The following is a 17,294-nucleotide window of genomic DNA, read 5'->3' on the forward strand; positions in this document are numbered from 1 at the left end:
GGCCTAGATTATTTCTTTTGGTGAATATTTTAAGTAGAGATTCAGTTTCTTTTATAGATCTAGGATTGATTAAATATATTATTTGTATCAGTTGTATAAGTTATCTTTTCTAGAAATTTGTCTATATCTTCCAAAGTATATCGGCATACAATGACTCAATATTGAGGAGTTTGGCTCCTGGTTAAATAACGTAGCATGGTTTTTTAGGCCTGATTAGACACTTACAAAAACTCTACCTGACAGGCCTCATGGGGGAAAGCTACCCACCCCAATACCCACCCCCACCCCCCAGTCACACCAGATTTGCAGCACGGCTAATGCTTTGCAGCCTCTGAAGGAAGCAACACTCAGGCTGGTTGTGCTGTTTCCTGTATTTACAGTGCTAGTGCCAGCACCCTTCTTTAACTGAAATTTGGGAGGGAAGTCTTCTTCGGGTACCTCTGCTGAGCCCTCCGTACAGGGACCACGGGGAAATACATCATCTTTCCCTCACTCTGACTTGGTTTTATTTTGCACTCCTAGCCCTCCTCCTTCACACTACTCCCCCTCTGCACTCCCATCCCCCCAAATCAAGGTCCATAAAAAACAGCTGAAGCATTTTGTTCACAGCTCCCTCAACAGTAATGTGACCCCGAAGGCTGCTTCTGCTCTACTTGACCCTCAAGAATATGCCATTGCATGGGGAGCAATGGAACTGGGGGAGTCTGCTTTTTCTCAGGTATTAGGCTCTTGCTTATACCAACTCAGTGATGATTAAAAGTTTAACTGTCTTTTAATCAAAGAAAATTTATTTTTTTAACATTTCATTTATTTCTTGATGATTTGATCTTTTGAAAGGAGAAGGTATCTTTTATTATTCTTTGTTTTCTTTTATTTTGAATTGAAATTCATTTGACATAGAACTGTAAATTTAAGGTATACAACATATTGATTTGGTATATTTATATATTTATTGTAGATGATTGCTATTGTAGTAATAAAACATCTATCACATCACATAATTATCATTTATTTTCTGTGACTAGAATAATTAAGATCTAGTCTCTTAGCAAGTTTGATCATTATAATATTGTTGTCTATATTCTCTATACTGTGCATACCTTTATTTCCATTATACAATACAGTGCTATTAACTCTAATCACTGTTTTATACATTAGATCCTCAGACGACATTCATCTTATAACTGAAAGTTTGTACCATTTTAATAAACCCTCCCTACTTCTTCCTCCCCTCAAACCCTAGAAACCACTTTTCTACTCTCTTTTGCTATAGATTTGACTTTTTTTTTTTAAATTGCACACGTAAGTGATACCATGTGGTATTTTCTTCCTTTGTCTGACTTATTTCACTGAGCATAATATCCACCAGGTTCATCTATGTTGTCGCAAATGGCAGGACTTCATTTCCTCCTTTTAAAGGCTAAATAATTTCCCATTGTATATATGCATGTATAAACTTTTTATCCATTTATCTGTGGATGGACACTTACATTGTTTCATACCTTGGCTGTTGTGCATGCCAGCGTGCAGATACCCCTTCAATGTAATGCTCTGTTTCCTTTGGGTGCATATCCATGAGAAATATTGTTTTGCACATGGCCATACAAGTTTACATTCCTACCAACAGTGCACAAAGGTTCCCTTTTCTCCATATCCTTGCTGGCATTTTTAATTTCTTGTCTAGTTGATAATAGTCATCCTAACAGTTATGAGGGGATATTATTGGGGTTTTGATTTGCATCTCTCTGGTGATTAGTGATGTTTAACATGTTTCCATATACCTGTTGGTCATTTGCATGTTTTCTTTGGAAAACTTATTCAATGAAATTCTCTATTTTCAATAGGGTTACTTGTTTTTTTACTATTGAGTTTTATGAGTTCCTTGTATATTCTTGGTATTAATCCCTTAGAAGATATGTTGTTTGCAAATATTTTCTCCTAATCTATAGGTAGAATTTTTATTTTGTTGATGATTTCCTTTGTTGTGCAGAAACTTTTTAGTTTGCTGTAGTCCCACTTGTTTAATTCTGTTTTTGCTACATTTGTTTTGGTATTAAACTAAAAAATAAACATTGCCAGTAACAATGTCAAGGAGCTTATTCCTTATGTTTTCTTCTATGAGTTTTATGGTTTCAGATCTTATATTCAAGTCTTTACTCAATTTTGTGTTGATTTGTGTGTATGGTGTTTGATAGAAGTCTAGTTTCATTCTTTTACATGTGAATATCCAGTTTCCCCAACCCATTTATTGAAGAGACTATCCCTTCACCATTGTATATTCTTGGCTTATTTGTCAAAAATTAATTGGCCATAGATGCATGGATTTATTTCCAGGTCATCTATTCTGATCCACTGATATATATGTCTTTTTTTTTATGCCAATACCATACTGATTTCTTTTAAAATTAATATTTATTGTATTTTTTTCCATTACCATTTCATTCTCTCATACCCCCTAACCCCCCAAAATCACCAGACTATTGTCCATGTCCATGAGTCTTTTTTCCCTTTTGCTCAATCCCTCCATCCCTTCACCTCCCCCACCATGGCTGGCTTTCATCCTGTTCTCCATCTGTGAGTCTGTCCCCATTTTCCTTGTTAGTTCAGTTTGTTCATTATATTCTACATATGAGTGAGATCATATGGTATTTGTCTTTCTCTGACTGGCTTATTTCACTTAGCATAATGTTCTCCAGATCAATACTGTCTTAAAAGGTAAAACTTTCTTCTTTTTATGGCTGAGTAGTATTCCATTGTATGAATGGAATACTCCACTTGCCTCATCTCATTTACTCATTTACTCTATCCACTCATCTATTGATAGACACTTGAGCTGCTTCCATAACTTGGTGGATTATAAATAATGCTGCAAGGGGTACTTATGTTATTACAAATTAGTTTTGGGGGTTCTTTCAGATATATTCCCAGAAGTGGGATCACTGGATCAAAGAGCAGATCTGTCTTAAATTTTTTGAGGTATCTCCATACCATTTTCTACAGTAGCTGTACCAGTCTGCATTCCCACCAATAGTGCAAAAGGGTTCTCCTTTCCCCACATCCTTGCCAACATTTGTTGTTTTATTGATGGTAGCTATTCTGACAGGTGTGAGATGGTATCTCATTGTGGCTTAAATTTGCATTTCTCTGATGATTAGTGACATTGAACATCTTTTCATAGGTGTATTGGCCCCCTGTATGTTCTCTTTGGAGAAGTATCTATTCAGGTCTTTTGCCCAATTTTTAATTGAGTTGTTTTTTTTTGTTTTTGGTGTTGAGTTTTGTAAATTCTTTATAAATTTTGGATATTAACCTCTTATCAGATGTATTGAGGAATATGTTCTCCCATTCTGTGGCTGTCTTTTTATTTTGTTGATGATTTCCTTTGCTGTGCAAAAATGTTTTAGTTTGATGTAGTGCCATTTGTTTATTTTTTCTTTTGTTTCCCTTGCCAGGGAAGAAATACCATACTGTTTTGATTATTATAGCTTTGGAATACAGTTTGAATACAGAATCAGGAAATGTGATGCTTCCAGCTTTGTTTTTTGTTAAGATTACTTTAACTTCTCATAGACTTTTGTGATTCCATATAAATTTTAGAATGTTTTTTCTATTGAATATTTCTCTGAAAATTGACATTGGAATTTTGATAGGATTACATGTATAGATTAGTTTGGGCAGTATGAACATTTTCACAGTGAATGACTTCTCTCAGGTCATTAGGTCATTAATTTAAAAGTATTTATTGGTCATCTATTTTGTACTTGGTACCATGCAAGAGCTGGAAAGAAACTATGAGAGAAATATTTAAATGAGCAAAGCTTTCTCTTACCTCTGGATTATCATATCATAAGTCATCTAAACAGAAGGCAAATATACTAACTTTTCACCTCTTCTAATAGAAAATATACCCAGTAGAATATAAACACTTATAATGTCAGGAAATGCAAATAAAATACATTAGCCAAAAAAATAAGCAAACACATACACAAAATGTGTAGTGCTGAGAAAAAGAATTTGAGAACAATAATATTACACAAAAGTTTATTACTCATTGAGAGAAATGATTGTGCAAATGCTTTATGGTTTAATAATTAAATATGTGTTCTCAATATATTTGAAGCAAACTACAAGAAAAGAATAAGGTAAGGTGAATGAACCAGTAGGATGAATTGGAAAAGGGTATGAATCCCATCAAAAATAATTTCAAGGAATATAATAAAATCATAAGAGAATTAGCAATGTGAAAGAAGTTTGATGATGGTTCTACTAAAAAACCTCCAATGGTAAAATAAATGTGGAAAAAAGTTGCTCTTGGATAAACGGGAAAGCGAAAGAGATATGAGCACTATTATTCACTGGTAAAAATAATGCACAAATATTATACAATGCACTTGTAAAATATAAATCATGCTATATAAAAGTTAATAAAGTACCCTCATGACAACATTGTAAATGGCTTCAATATTCATATTAAATGCAAATAACACTCAGAATTTTGTGTGTATTTTAAGTAACTATATGCTATTAAAATGAGGAACACAAAAACTTAAAATGTAAAAATGCCTAAATGTTATTTATAACCAGATTTCCACCAATACTCCTTGGACCTTTGTAAGATATAGTTTCACTTTTCCATAGTGAAAGTGAATTTATTGGCAGGCTAACAGTCTATTGTTTCCTTGGGAAAAAAGTTAATTGCAGAAGCTCACTTACTTCAGCTTTCAAAATAATTTTTTAAAGATTACAAGTTTTATTATTTTATCTAAAACTTTTATGGAACCATTCTAATTATTTTGAGAATTTTTGGAATGTAGAACAAGCATAGCTAACAAAAATACAGAATAAAATGAAAAAAGTTGTTTATTTTCTACACCAATTTCTGGAAAATTAAAATTGAAATATTAAAAAGAAAAATTACAGAGAAAATTCTAATTTCCAATGTTCCCTTTTTGATGGAAGAAAGCATATAACTGTGTTATGAATTAAATTAAAATACATAGTAATCAAATCAGCCTGGTGTAATAAAATAATAAAGTTTAAACATCTGGTATAAAATGTTAGTCCCTCCTGACAATAATTTCCAAAACATTAGGAAGCCTAACTTAAAATGATATTTGCTTGGATATCCAATGCTTGAGGCCTCAAATAATGTCAGTGTTCTGTCAATGCACGCAACCCAAGTATCTATTCTGTTAAATATTTGGCAGAGTAGCTCACCCTTCTAGAGAATTGCCTTATACTAAACTGTAGATGTTTTCCCAATGGTGAATTAGAGCAAAAATCACTTCCATCTATCTAAAACTTTTATTCATATCAACTAGATTATAAGAATAAAAGTAAAGAATGTAAATCTCCAAATTCTTAAAGATGAAGTTATGAACATCACATTTCAGATTGTATAGTGTACATAGAAACATTTACATAAAGTGAAAGTAGTGTTTATATTTAAATGAAATAGTAGAGAAAAATTGATTAGCTTAGAGAAATGGAAAATATGGGGACGTGTGCTTCTTAAGTATATTTTATTGATTACACTATTTTAGTTGTCCCAGTTTTTCCCCCTTTGCCCCTCTCCTCCCAGTCCTCCCCCTTCTCTCCAGCGATCTCCCCCTTTAGTTCATGTCCATGGGTTGTGCATGCAAATTCTTTGGCTTCTCCATTGCCTATACTGTTCTTAAAATCTCCCTATTTTGTGCCTACCCAATTATGCTTCTAAATACCTATACCTTTTCCCTCACTCTCCCCTTTCCTCTTCCCAGCTGATAAACCACCATGTGATCTCCATTTCTATACTTATGTTCCCATTCTAGTTTGCTTAGTTTGTTTTTGTTTTTTAGATTCAGCTGTTGATGGCTATGAGTTTGTTTTCATTTTAATGGTCATAATTTTGATCTTGTTCTTTTTCTTAAATAAGTCCCTTTAACATTTCCTATAATAAGGGTTTGGTGATAATGAATTCCTTTAGCTTCACCTTGTCTGGGAAGCACTTTATCTGTCCTTTCATTCTAAATGATAGCTTTCCCAGACTGAGTAATCTTGGTTGTATGCCCTTGCTTTTCATCACTTGTATAGTTCTTCCCATTCCCTTCTTGCCTGCAAAGTTTCTTTAGAGAAATCAGCTGATAGTTTTATGAAAACTCCTTTATAAGTAAATGTCTCCTTTTCTCTTTCTTTTAAGATTCTCTCTTTATCTTTAACTTTTTGCATTTTAATAGTTGAAGCTTTATTTCTTCTTTATGTTCCAAATCAGTGACTTGAATCCCAGCTTCCTTCCCTTCCTTGTTGGTTTCCTGTGGATTTTTATTCCCTTAGTAGAGCCCTCATTTCTTCCCTTAATTTTTTGCCATATTCTATGAGATCTTTCAGCATTCTGACCACCAGTGTGTTGAACTCTGTGTCTGATACGTTGGCTATCTCTGCATCGCTTAGTTCTTTTTTTCTGAGGTTCTGTTCTGTTGCTTCATTGGGCCATATTTCTTTGTCTCCTGATTTGGCAGCTTTCCTTTGTCTGTGTACTAGATAGAGCTGCATTGATTCTATTTTAGTGCACTAGTTAGATTGCGTGGGGTGGGGACCTGGGTATTCACCTGGGTGGGTCAACCATGGCTATAAGTGTGTGTGACAGGTCAAAGAGGAGACAATGCCACTGCTGGCTGACTTCCAGAGGCTTCCAGGTCCTCTCCCTATTTCTAGTCACTTCACCCACTTCCCATATGTGACTGGCACCCCTTCAACTGCTGTTCTGGTTGTGGATCCCAGAATGGATGGGTTTGCTTATGTACCAGCAGTTTCTTCCACTGCCCCAAACTCCACTGGGTTTACAGCCAGAAATTGTGTGGCTTTATTTACCAGTGTTGGAGCCCTGGGCTGCATGGTCTGGCATGGGACTGGACTCACTTGCTCACAAGGTGTTCTCATGACTTTGTGCACCACACGTGAATGTGGGGCAGTCCCCTCCACTGGTGGACCACTTCACCACCTCTCACCTCTCTGCCCCTGGCTTGCTGCTGCCACACCGCATCCTCTCCACCTGTCTCCCTGTCTCTGCCCCATCTGGATGAATATAGCTTCTTTAAAGCCTCAGTTGTCAGACTTCAGTACAGTTCTGGGTGTTTTGGGGGGTGATTTTTGGCAGTTCTTGGTGTCTTCATTCTTAAGTTAGTTGTGTTCCTTCTTATGGTTGTGCAAGGAGACAAAGCATGTCTATCATGCCTCCACCTACACTGGAAGCCTTGGAACGTGTGTTTCTTGTTCATGTGTTTATTACTACTTTGATAAAATATCTCAGTTCACATCACAACATTTCTGTGAAGTGCATATTATTTTGCTCATTTGGCTGTTAGGGAAATGCTCTCAGAGTGATTCAGTAATCTGCTCCATTTCAGACAATAAGCAGATGAAAAGCCAGGATTTGAAACCAGTTCTGAATGATTCTGATAGCTGTGTTTTGTGGGTTTGTTTTTGCTTTTGTTTTCAAGGTACCCACATGAGGGTATGTGCAGTTCTATTAGAGGATGGACTTTAGTGGGAAGCAGAGAGGAGAGAGGATGGCAGCTTTGGTTTCACCTTAGCGACTCCTAGGAAATGCATAACAATAGGTTATAAAAGAGTATAAAGAAATATGCCTCCAATAAAGCCCCAAGTAGGGCTTTAATTCTCAAACTCAGTGTAAATTAGAAATAGTGATGGAGGATGTACTTTTGGCATATGGAGCATATGGCATTTATCTTTGTTAGACAAAATTCAGAATACATCTCATGAATACTTCCATTTAAAGACAGGTAAAATGAGGGTTTACATAAGTAGCCTGAGATACACCTATTAATTTCCATGAAAAATTAACTTTTATTTCTAATCACAAACAGGAAAATAGTTGCAGCTAATCATTTTGATGTCTCCAAGCTACAATAGAAAGAAAGCAGAGACGAAATAAGGTCGCATTGTAAACACAATCAGAAACTATGTTTCCAGCATAATGAAGAGGAAAAAAAATACATAAAACTTTGAGTAACAGGTTGTCCTAGAACACAAGGTAACACACCATGCTCCTTTTCAACCAAATCTGGATTTTCCACTAAGGCTTGTAGTGGCAAATGGAAGAAGGAAATGCTGGGAAGAGACTGGGGGAATGGGGAAACAGTGATGTCTGGATGGCTCGTTGATGCAGGCAAAAACTTGTGGCTCCAAGCTAAACTAGGGAAGTGGCTCAAAAGCAAGCCTGTTTCTCCAGGGAAATAAAACTTCCTCCTGGAAACATGGAGCAAGTCTGTATATTAGGGCTTTAATACAATTTTAGATATAAAAACAAGAGACTAGGCTCTTTAATGAAGGCTACACACCAGTGAGTTCACCTGCCTGTTCCCTGCACACTCAGGCTAGATGGACACATTTCAAACCCCAATCCTCAAATCTTAGCTCAATGTGAAAATGTGGAGACGAATTCACTTAAAATATATCAAAGAGAAAGAGCTCTCTCTTTCAAGTCAGAAAGCCTGAAAATCATGGTTAAGTGTAAAATCATTTACAATAAGAAGACAAGGCAATTAAAGAATATAAAACAGCATGGAAGCAGCATATTAGGGATTCATTCTATAATATAATCATGAAAATTACAAAATGCCCATGAATAAGACTATAGGAAAATGCAATGGGAACAATAATTCAGTAAAATAAGAATGCATGAACAAGACAAAAACTTTAAAATTAAATGAGAAATTCCAGTCAAAGGAATATATGTGTGGCTAAAATAATACTGTTAAAAATAACCAAAAAATGGAAATAGCAAAGAGTAAAAGAGTTAAGAGTCTATTACAATGAAAAACTTGAAAACCCTTTATAAAAAGGTTTGGCGAGAGTGCGGACAAATAAGTACTCTTCTAGTCTTATTTGTGGCATTATAAATTGGTAGGACTTTTGTAACTTGAATGTGTACATATGACTTGCTGCAACCATTAATCTCAAAATTTAATCTGAAATATACTTTTAAAAGCATACCAACTTATTAGTAAGCAGTTTTACTATAACATTACTAGTTTAGCATCGATTTTCCAACTTATAACACATTGGAAAACAACCAGGATGTATACAACTAGTGGTCTGGAGAATATCATGCAACAGCTTAAATACTGAGATATATCAATATATCTTTCTGTGTTTGGGGATAATAGGAGTAAAGAGTCATATTCTAAAGAATAGATGCAAAGGTCACAAACATGAACAGCTTTATTGTGAAAAAGGTGAATCAAACAATAGACCAAGATCTCTGGCCAGATGTACCACTTTATTCTTAGAAATAAGCATACCCTTGTCCTAACAAGGAACTCTACAGAGTAGGGAACAGAGCCTGCCCTAGTAAACTCACTAAATTGAGGAACATAAAATAAACAGAGAACAGTCTGCACCAAAAAGAGGCAGTAGCTGAGACTTATATTTGGAACTTTTTTTTTGGTCTCATTGTTATCAACCTGATGATTCTGGGAGAGAAGAAAGTGAGAGAGCATAACTGACAAAGTTGTCTTTTTAACTGCACTCTCTGCAGGAATGAGCGAAACTTTCTTACTCTACCAGCCACGGTTAGATATAACGAGAGAGAAAATATTTACTCTGATGGTGTGAATAAAGCCAAGTGTGAAGTAATGTTACCTTGTAGGCCTCTTAAATGTTTATTTCTCATAAAGTTGATATCACACCTAATAAATGAAATCCAACTTGTACTTAGGAAATGAAAAAAGGACCATGATTCAAATAAAAAACTAATACTTTATCCATAAACATACTTTTTATCCACCTATAGGCTGCATGTGTCCATAAAAACACTGTGACTGAGGTAGTTTATCTTGAGCCTTCTTCACCTTTCCATCTCTCTTTCCATTTCTACCTTTCTTTTCCCAGGTCCCACTATCATTTTCCTCCCACCCACCTTTCCAGGCAGCTTCAGGCTACCAGTGTCCTTGAGGTTCATGGGCCCTCCTTACACACTGCAAAGCCTGGTGTTAATTTCTTAAGTCACCACAGGCCCTAGGAAAATAGCTCTTTACTAGGTAAAACACAGAGTTTGTAGAAAAATCCAAAGACTGGAATTTGAATTCTGGGTTTTCCCTTAGTTTTCTGGATGATATTAAGCAGGTCACTTAAGATCCATTAGCCTCATTATTTTAATGTATAAAATGCAAATATATAAAATTATCAAGTTTTCTGTTATATATAAACTCTTGGAATAGAGGAACTTTAATTAAATTATAACCATTAAGAAAAAGAGAACACCAAATAATTTTGTATTAAAGTAATTTTTCTTCCTAGAATCCAAGTCCCCTGTGATATAAGGAAATATTCAAATATTTTTGGATTCAAAATGCATAACCCACACAGATAAAGTTCAAAGGATGTATATTACAGTTGCATGACATTAGACTTCACTATTTCAATAAAGAGGAGGCCACACAGTAAATTGGAGATATGCTCAGTTTATAATGTGCAGTTCTAAAGATTTTAAAATATCTATATGATCATCTGTTTTGTTTGCCCCCTCCCCACAAAAACTAACAAATAGAAGAACTATGGAAAGAGTCATTTCTTTCATAAAGCTGAAGTAAATGAATTATTGTTGAACATTTAAGAGAAATAGCCAAATAATACAAGAGCTGTGAAACCTGTTCAATTAGTTGAAGTGGGATGAGGGCGCTGCACAGAAAGTTTCATTCGGTTACAAACTAATTGGCCTAATACCAGTGAACATGGGATGTCTCTTCTATAGACACAGCTCAGAGTTCTGAATTAAAATTCAACACACCGTATCAGAAAACAATAGCAAGCACATAAAACATTAGCAGTAATTGTTAAAAAATAGGTAAAAATAGGTAGAGTTTATGACAGATTATGAGTCAAAGAATGTAAACCTGGAAACAAAATATCATTTGTTTTCATTTAATCTTTTCTTTTCCTCCTATTTTATTCAGAAATAACTCCAAACATCTGGGAATGTATTATTTAGGAAAACTGTGATTCATTTCCTTGGTGGAGCATATTCACATGTAACCACTGAAGTTATTTGTTGTGAAACTATCTCAGAGATCAAGCGATTCTGTTTTGGTATCTACCTCCTTTATAAATCTTTCACTCTCTTTCCCTTAAAATGTGCTGATAAGGCTGACCTTTTGTAAATGATACTGCAGATGCTCCTTGACTTAAGGTCAGGTTACATACCAATACATCTTTTTTTAAGTTGAAGATGAATCAAATACACCTAAGCTACAAAACATCATAGCTTAGCTTAACCCACCTTAAGTGAGCTCAGAACACTTACTTAGCCTACAGCTGGAAAAAGTCATCTCGCTGCCGCTGCCCAACATTGTAAGTAGTATCTTACTGCATACCATGAGCTCCAGAAGAGATCAACATTTAAAATCCAAAGTACAGTTTCTATTGAATGTGCATTGCTTTCACACCATCATAAAGTCAAAAAGCTGTTAAGTCAAAAAAACCTAAGTCAGGGACCATCTGTAGTTACTATAATCAAATAAATGTTCCTATGTCAGTCAGCTACCATTCCATTTTAAATACACATATATACATATGCACATATACTTCACATTTTTATAAATATATATATACTTTATATATATTTAGGCCAATTAGTTTGTAACTGACATATATATCTCAGATATAGCACTTTAAATTCTACAGAATAACAGTTTATTCAGTTGTCACACAGCCTGCTGAGGGAAGAAATATCTATTGGTTTCTTTCCATAGCCAACACAAAAAGAGAAAAAGAAAGCCCCTCCTTCCAATGTTTGTCATTTAAGTCCCAACTGTGCTGTAGCCTTTAACTGTATAAGACAGCAAGACAGCACATTTTGTAGATTAAACCAATAAACTCGCAAACATAAAAAAAACCAAATCTCATAATTGTGGATTTCAATTAAAGGAAGGGGGATCAAAGCAAACATTCTGCTTGAAATTACACAGCTGCTATCTATACAAAATGAGAAAAACGTCTAGAGCCAGCCATAATTTTGCAGAGGGAAAAAAACCACGCGGCAAGCCCTGCAGTAGGACAGATTGTCTATGCTCCTCACGTCCCAATCAGTAATACAGAAATATTGAGTAATAAATTCCCTGCCTCTCTCGATCTGGAAAGCTCCCACCATCTGTGAAAGACAATTTGTAACAGCCTCAGTATTAAGATTCAGTAAACAATCATTCCCATTGTGCCAAGCAGTGGTTACATTTGGAGAAAAGCATAAAGCAAAACAATTAGTAACACCAAGACCCCTCTATTACAAATTATCCAGCCACCAAAACACTAGTTTCAATTGCAGAATTTCCTGTCAACTGAAGAAGAGTGCCGGAGATTATGCAGATCCGGCTACCTCTGTGGCCCCTACGTAGGCCTCATCCTAATGTGTTGAATTATTATTGATGGCTGAGGCAGTTCTGCTCTGTTGGTGAACCAATAATGTCAAGGCAGTACCTGCAAGATTAATTATAGGAGAGAATAGGCTGAGGTTTCACGGGACCGAGACATTAATATAGACTGAGCATTAGTTTCAGGGGACTCAACAGACAGCTGGAAAAAAAGCCTCAAACAATGTGATCCACACTAAATCCTGGCAGCTGTACTTCAGCAGCACTTGAAACTTCAGCACAATTGTGCTTAACTGTGAGACACAAGGCATTATGTATAATAATAAAAAATCTGAAAATGAAAAATTGACAATTCAACCTGAGTTACAAATTCCAACTGAGTTGTACACATAGCATAAATAGATGACACTATTTCACCAAGAAAAGTTAGTGCTACTTTTTTTAATGCTTTTGTCCTTGGAACAGGTAAGAGGTGTGCTTCTCATTTACTGTATTTTCTTAGGTTTTGAGTAGGGTGATAATTCTTCCTGGTTTCCGCAAGGGATTATTAAAAGCACACACAATTTATTCTTAACTGCCCTAGTTTAGATGACATGGTCAACCAAGTTATAAAGTATATGGAGCCTGAAGCAATTTCTCTCAGTAACTAAAGCAATCGCTTACCTAAATATCTTATTTGCTTATAATATATGGGTATTTGTACTCTTTCACATGTTGAAAGTAAATTCCATAAAGAGAAGCTGATGTGTATAAATAGAATGAAGGAAATGTTTCAGTTTGAACCTCAGTGAAATTCAACTCAAGGCTTCCACTTACTTTTGCCAATATCAAAGTCAGCAACATACAATTATATCATGCGCACACATGTGTAACATATATGTCAACACACACAAAACACCCATGTAATATTAGCATGCATTTATTTAGTTCTTACACTATTCCAGGAACTTGTTGCAGGGCTTTATACATATGAATTCTATTGATCTTTATAAATATACAGGGTCCAGCAGAAGTAAGGACTTCTTGAGTGTGGTTGGTAGGGCAATAATATGGGTAAAATAATTTATAGTCTTAATTTGGACATTTCACTTAAAATGTCATACGGTGGACTTCAGTGTGATATTGTCATGTTGCAGAAGTACATGTTTGTGATTTTGTAATAAAAGATTTTGTAATTAAAAAAGGGGCACTATTTGTGCCTGACCCTGTATTTGGTTCTATATATATTTTACTAATATTTATGGCTGAGAAAAATGAAGCATAGACAAGTTTAGTATCATACTCACAGTTTAAAGTTGAATAAATTATAGTACTCAGATTTAAATCCCCCCAAAAACTCTGACCTCAGTGCCTGGTCTCTAACCAGCTGGCATGCCACTGTAGGACACTTATGTGTGCGCAGCTGGCAGACACCAGAGCAAACCACAGCCACAAAGACGAAACTGTAATGGCCAGAGGCTTATAACTATGCACTGCTGAATTTGTCATCGTAACTGAGAGGTTTTAAAATATCCTAGTGCAGAATAATTATCAAAAATAATTTGTGTTTTGTTGTGAATTAATGCCACCCTAGACTTTCTCCCTATTCTCCCCCAGCAGCGACTAGACGGGAAATGAGTTATCAGGCATCATGTGACTAAAGATGAACATCACTGTCAATCCCACATAGACAGAGAGGAACACTCTGCTCGTGAAAGAACTTTAATTCCAAGTGACTGGAAGCACTGCACTCATATACATGTATGGATCACCTGTCATTGCCACTCATGGTGTATTTCAGTAGAAAATTTAGAATTTAAAAGGTTGTGCAATCTGAATCAACCATGTAAATTTGTACAGATTAATGTAATTTTAAAATTATAAAACAATGTCTAATTTTATACATGTTATTCGTTGTCATGAGGAAAACACAGGAACAGAGACCATGCTTTCTACTAATCAGAGAAGATAAGGAACAAGAATATGTTCATTATATTCTTCCCCTGGTATCTTAGGTCACATTTAAAGGAGTAAGTTAAGCAAATGTTTTAGGAAGATGATGCAGCTCTTCTAACACTCCATAGTTCTCCTTGCCCACAGAGAATTTCCATGCCAGTGTGTAAATCCGTCCTCTTCATGTTGCTCTCCATCCCCAAGACACACCTCAGCTTTGAGGCATCCGTTGCGTCAGGCCCAGATCAACCCTGGGCTCTACGACTAGGTGCTGAGATACGTGAGGCTCACAAGCTCTCTGTCCTCAGAGCGTACATGGTCTGGTGGGCAAGATGAGCAATAAATATGTAAGTAGGCAATTTAAAGAATTGGTTATTTCTTCTTTTTACTTGTTATACTTGCATGCTTCTTTTTACCTCAGTGTCTGTCATCTCTGACCTCTCTTATGTTCCTGTACAGGGTGGGGCAAAAGTAGGTTTACAGTTGTGAAACACAGTTTATCCTTGTATTATACTGTATTACTTATTGTATTATTTTGCATATGAACAACTGTACATCTGTTTTTGCCCCCCACCCTGTATAAATAGCAGGTAAGTCACTAAAATCTTTAGGTTTAATATACAAAATTTGAGGCAATTTCCTTATTATTGTTCTTTTGCTTTCTATTCCTGTGAGATTTGCAACCACAAAAGTCATGTTTAATACATACTTTTTATGAATAGCACCTCTGAAATCTTTAATCATATTATTTTATATTTTATATTTATTCATATTTTTTCTTGAGTTTCTTTATTTTTTATGTAGCAAACATTCTGAAATGAACTGCATCTTTTTTTAGGTTGCTTCTCTTTAATATTACATGTACAATATGTCTTTTTTATTTTAGACTATTTAAAATTTTTTTTTAAGATTTTTATTCAGGATTTTCTCTGAATTTTTATTATTAAAATTTGTTTTTAAAGTTGGAATTCAGGTACAGCATGTTGAACAAACACTCCGAGGTTCATGGCATATATCATCACTGGTTTTGCCACAAAACTCTCTTGTTTCTATTATTATTATTATTATTCACTTTATTCTCTATTCCCCATTTCCATTTCTCTCCCCCACATAATATATGAAAGCAATTCTATAGTGTTGAATATTGGAACAAATTTTGGTATATGTATATTCTCTTAAGAAAACATTTATATTCAGTGCTTGTATTTTAATTTACATGATGGAAACATATAATTAATTTTAAAATAATTCTTTTTGCCCACTTTACATGAGGTTTTGAATATACCTGTTGCCTTACCCACATTTAGTCTTTGACCTTGGCTGCTGCCTAGTGTTCCATTGTGCATGCCCATCAAAGCTACCGTACACTTGCCTAATGATTTACAACTTGCTACAAGAAATCTCACTGAAGAACCTTACTCTAATATATTCCCTCACACTTACCTATGTGATAATGTCTTTGGATATATACCAAGTGGAATGCCAGTGTCTATGGAAGGATGGGGTTAACAGCAGACCTACGATCTATTTTTTCCAGCTATCTGGTGTCTGGGGACAGAAAATTCTCTGTTCAAACCATCTTATAAACATGTGAATGTCTGGCTTTCTGCAGAATTCATACTGATATTTCTAGTGGGCAAGTCCTTATGTTTAGACACTTATAGAAGTCTTTATCGTATTTTAGGGCTGCCATAACAAAACGCCACAGGCTGGATGCCTTAACAGAAATTTATTTTTTCACAGTTCCAGAGACTAGAAATCCAAGAGAAAGGTTTTGCAGGCCTGGTTTCTCCTGAGGCATCACTCCTCAGCTTGCACAGGCCTGTCCTTGCACTGGATGGTCATTTCCCTGTTTGCCTACATGCCCAGTGTTTTTTTGTCCAAATCTCCTTCTTATGAGGATTATCTCAAATTGAATTAAAGCCACCCTAATGGCTTTAATTTTAACTCAATTTCATTTTAAGTTAAGTAGCGCTTTAAAGGCCCTATCTTCAATATAATCACATTCTAAGGTACTGAGGGTTGAGGCTTTTGTTTTTTTTTCTTTTCTTGACACTATATCCTTGTTGATTTTTGTATGGAAGACCTGCCCACTGTTGACAGTGGGGTGTTAAAATCCCCTACAATGATGAAGGTTGAAGTTTTGATACATGAATTTGAGCGAACAAACTTTGGCCCATATCTATACTGTGCCTGCTCCATCTCAATTGCTTAAACATGGTATATCTCTAGAAAATGTCATGTTGTATAGATAAATTTTAGGGTATAAGTGGAAATATTTCATAACTCACATATATCCCTTTTGTGTAAGTGATACACTTCAGGAATAGCGTAGAATGCATGTCTTAAATCTGTATCAGACATACTGAAAAGTGAAAAGGAAGAGTATAAGGAGTGTTGTTGGCAGCCTTGGATTTCTCCATGGCTCTTCTATGTTTCACCATGTCCATGTCCTTGAAATTATTAGCGAGATTTGATATTGAATGAGGTTTCAGAGTCCTGTGTGTCTTATTTGTAAAATGACCTTTTGTATTACTCTACTTTATTCTTATGTTTGTATACCATCAGTTTTTCTATCCATTTTCATAAGGGTTTTAGAATCATAAGGCTTGTTTCAACATTTTTAATTTTAAAATACATTGAGAACCTATTCTATCCTTGTGCTGTCATTTTTAAACAACCCATTGCTATGTATTAGCCAGTTGGTTTGTGTGTGTGTGTGTAAAGAGATTTGAAAGGCATTCATAAAGAGAAACCAATACATTGCAGCAGAGGAAACAGTAACAAGTGAAATCTTGGAAAATATGGAAGAAGACAAGATGACATTCTCAAGAATAAAAGAGGGAATCCCTATCAAGACTGGGGGATGAGATCAAAATGGCAGAGTAGTAAGTGGAAGATACACTAAACCCCTCCCAAGACCAACCTGGAATTACAACTAAATTGTAGAGAAGTCATATTGAATAACCAACTGAACACTAGCTAAAGAGATGCCTT

The sequence above is a fragment of the Phyllostomus discolor genome, chromosome 1, assembly GCF_004126475.2.
Source record: "Phyllostomus discolor isolate MPI-MPIP mPhyDis1 chromosome 1, mPhyDis1.pri.v3, whole genome shotgun sequence".
Taxonomy (NCBI): domain Eukaryota; kingdom Metazoa; phylum Chordata; class Mammalia; order Chiroptera; family Phyllostomidae; genus Phyllostomus; species Phyllostomus discolor.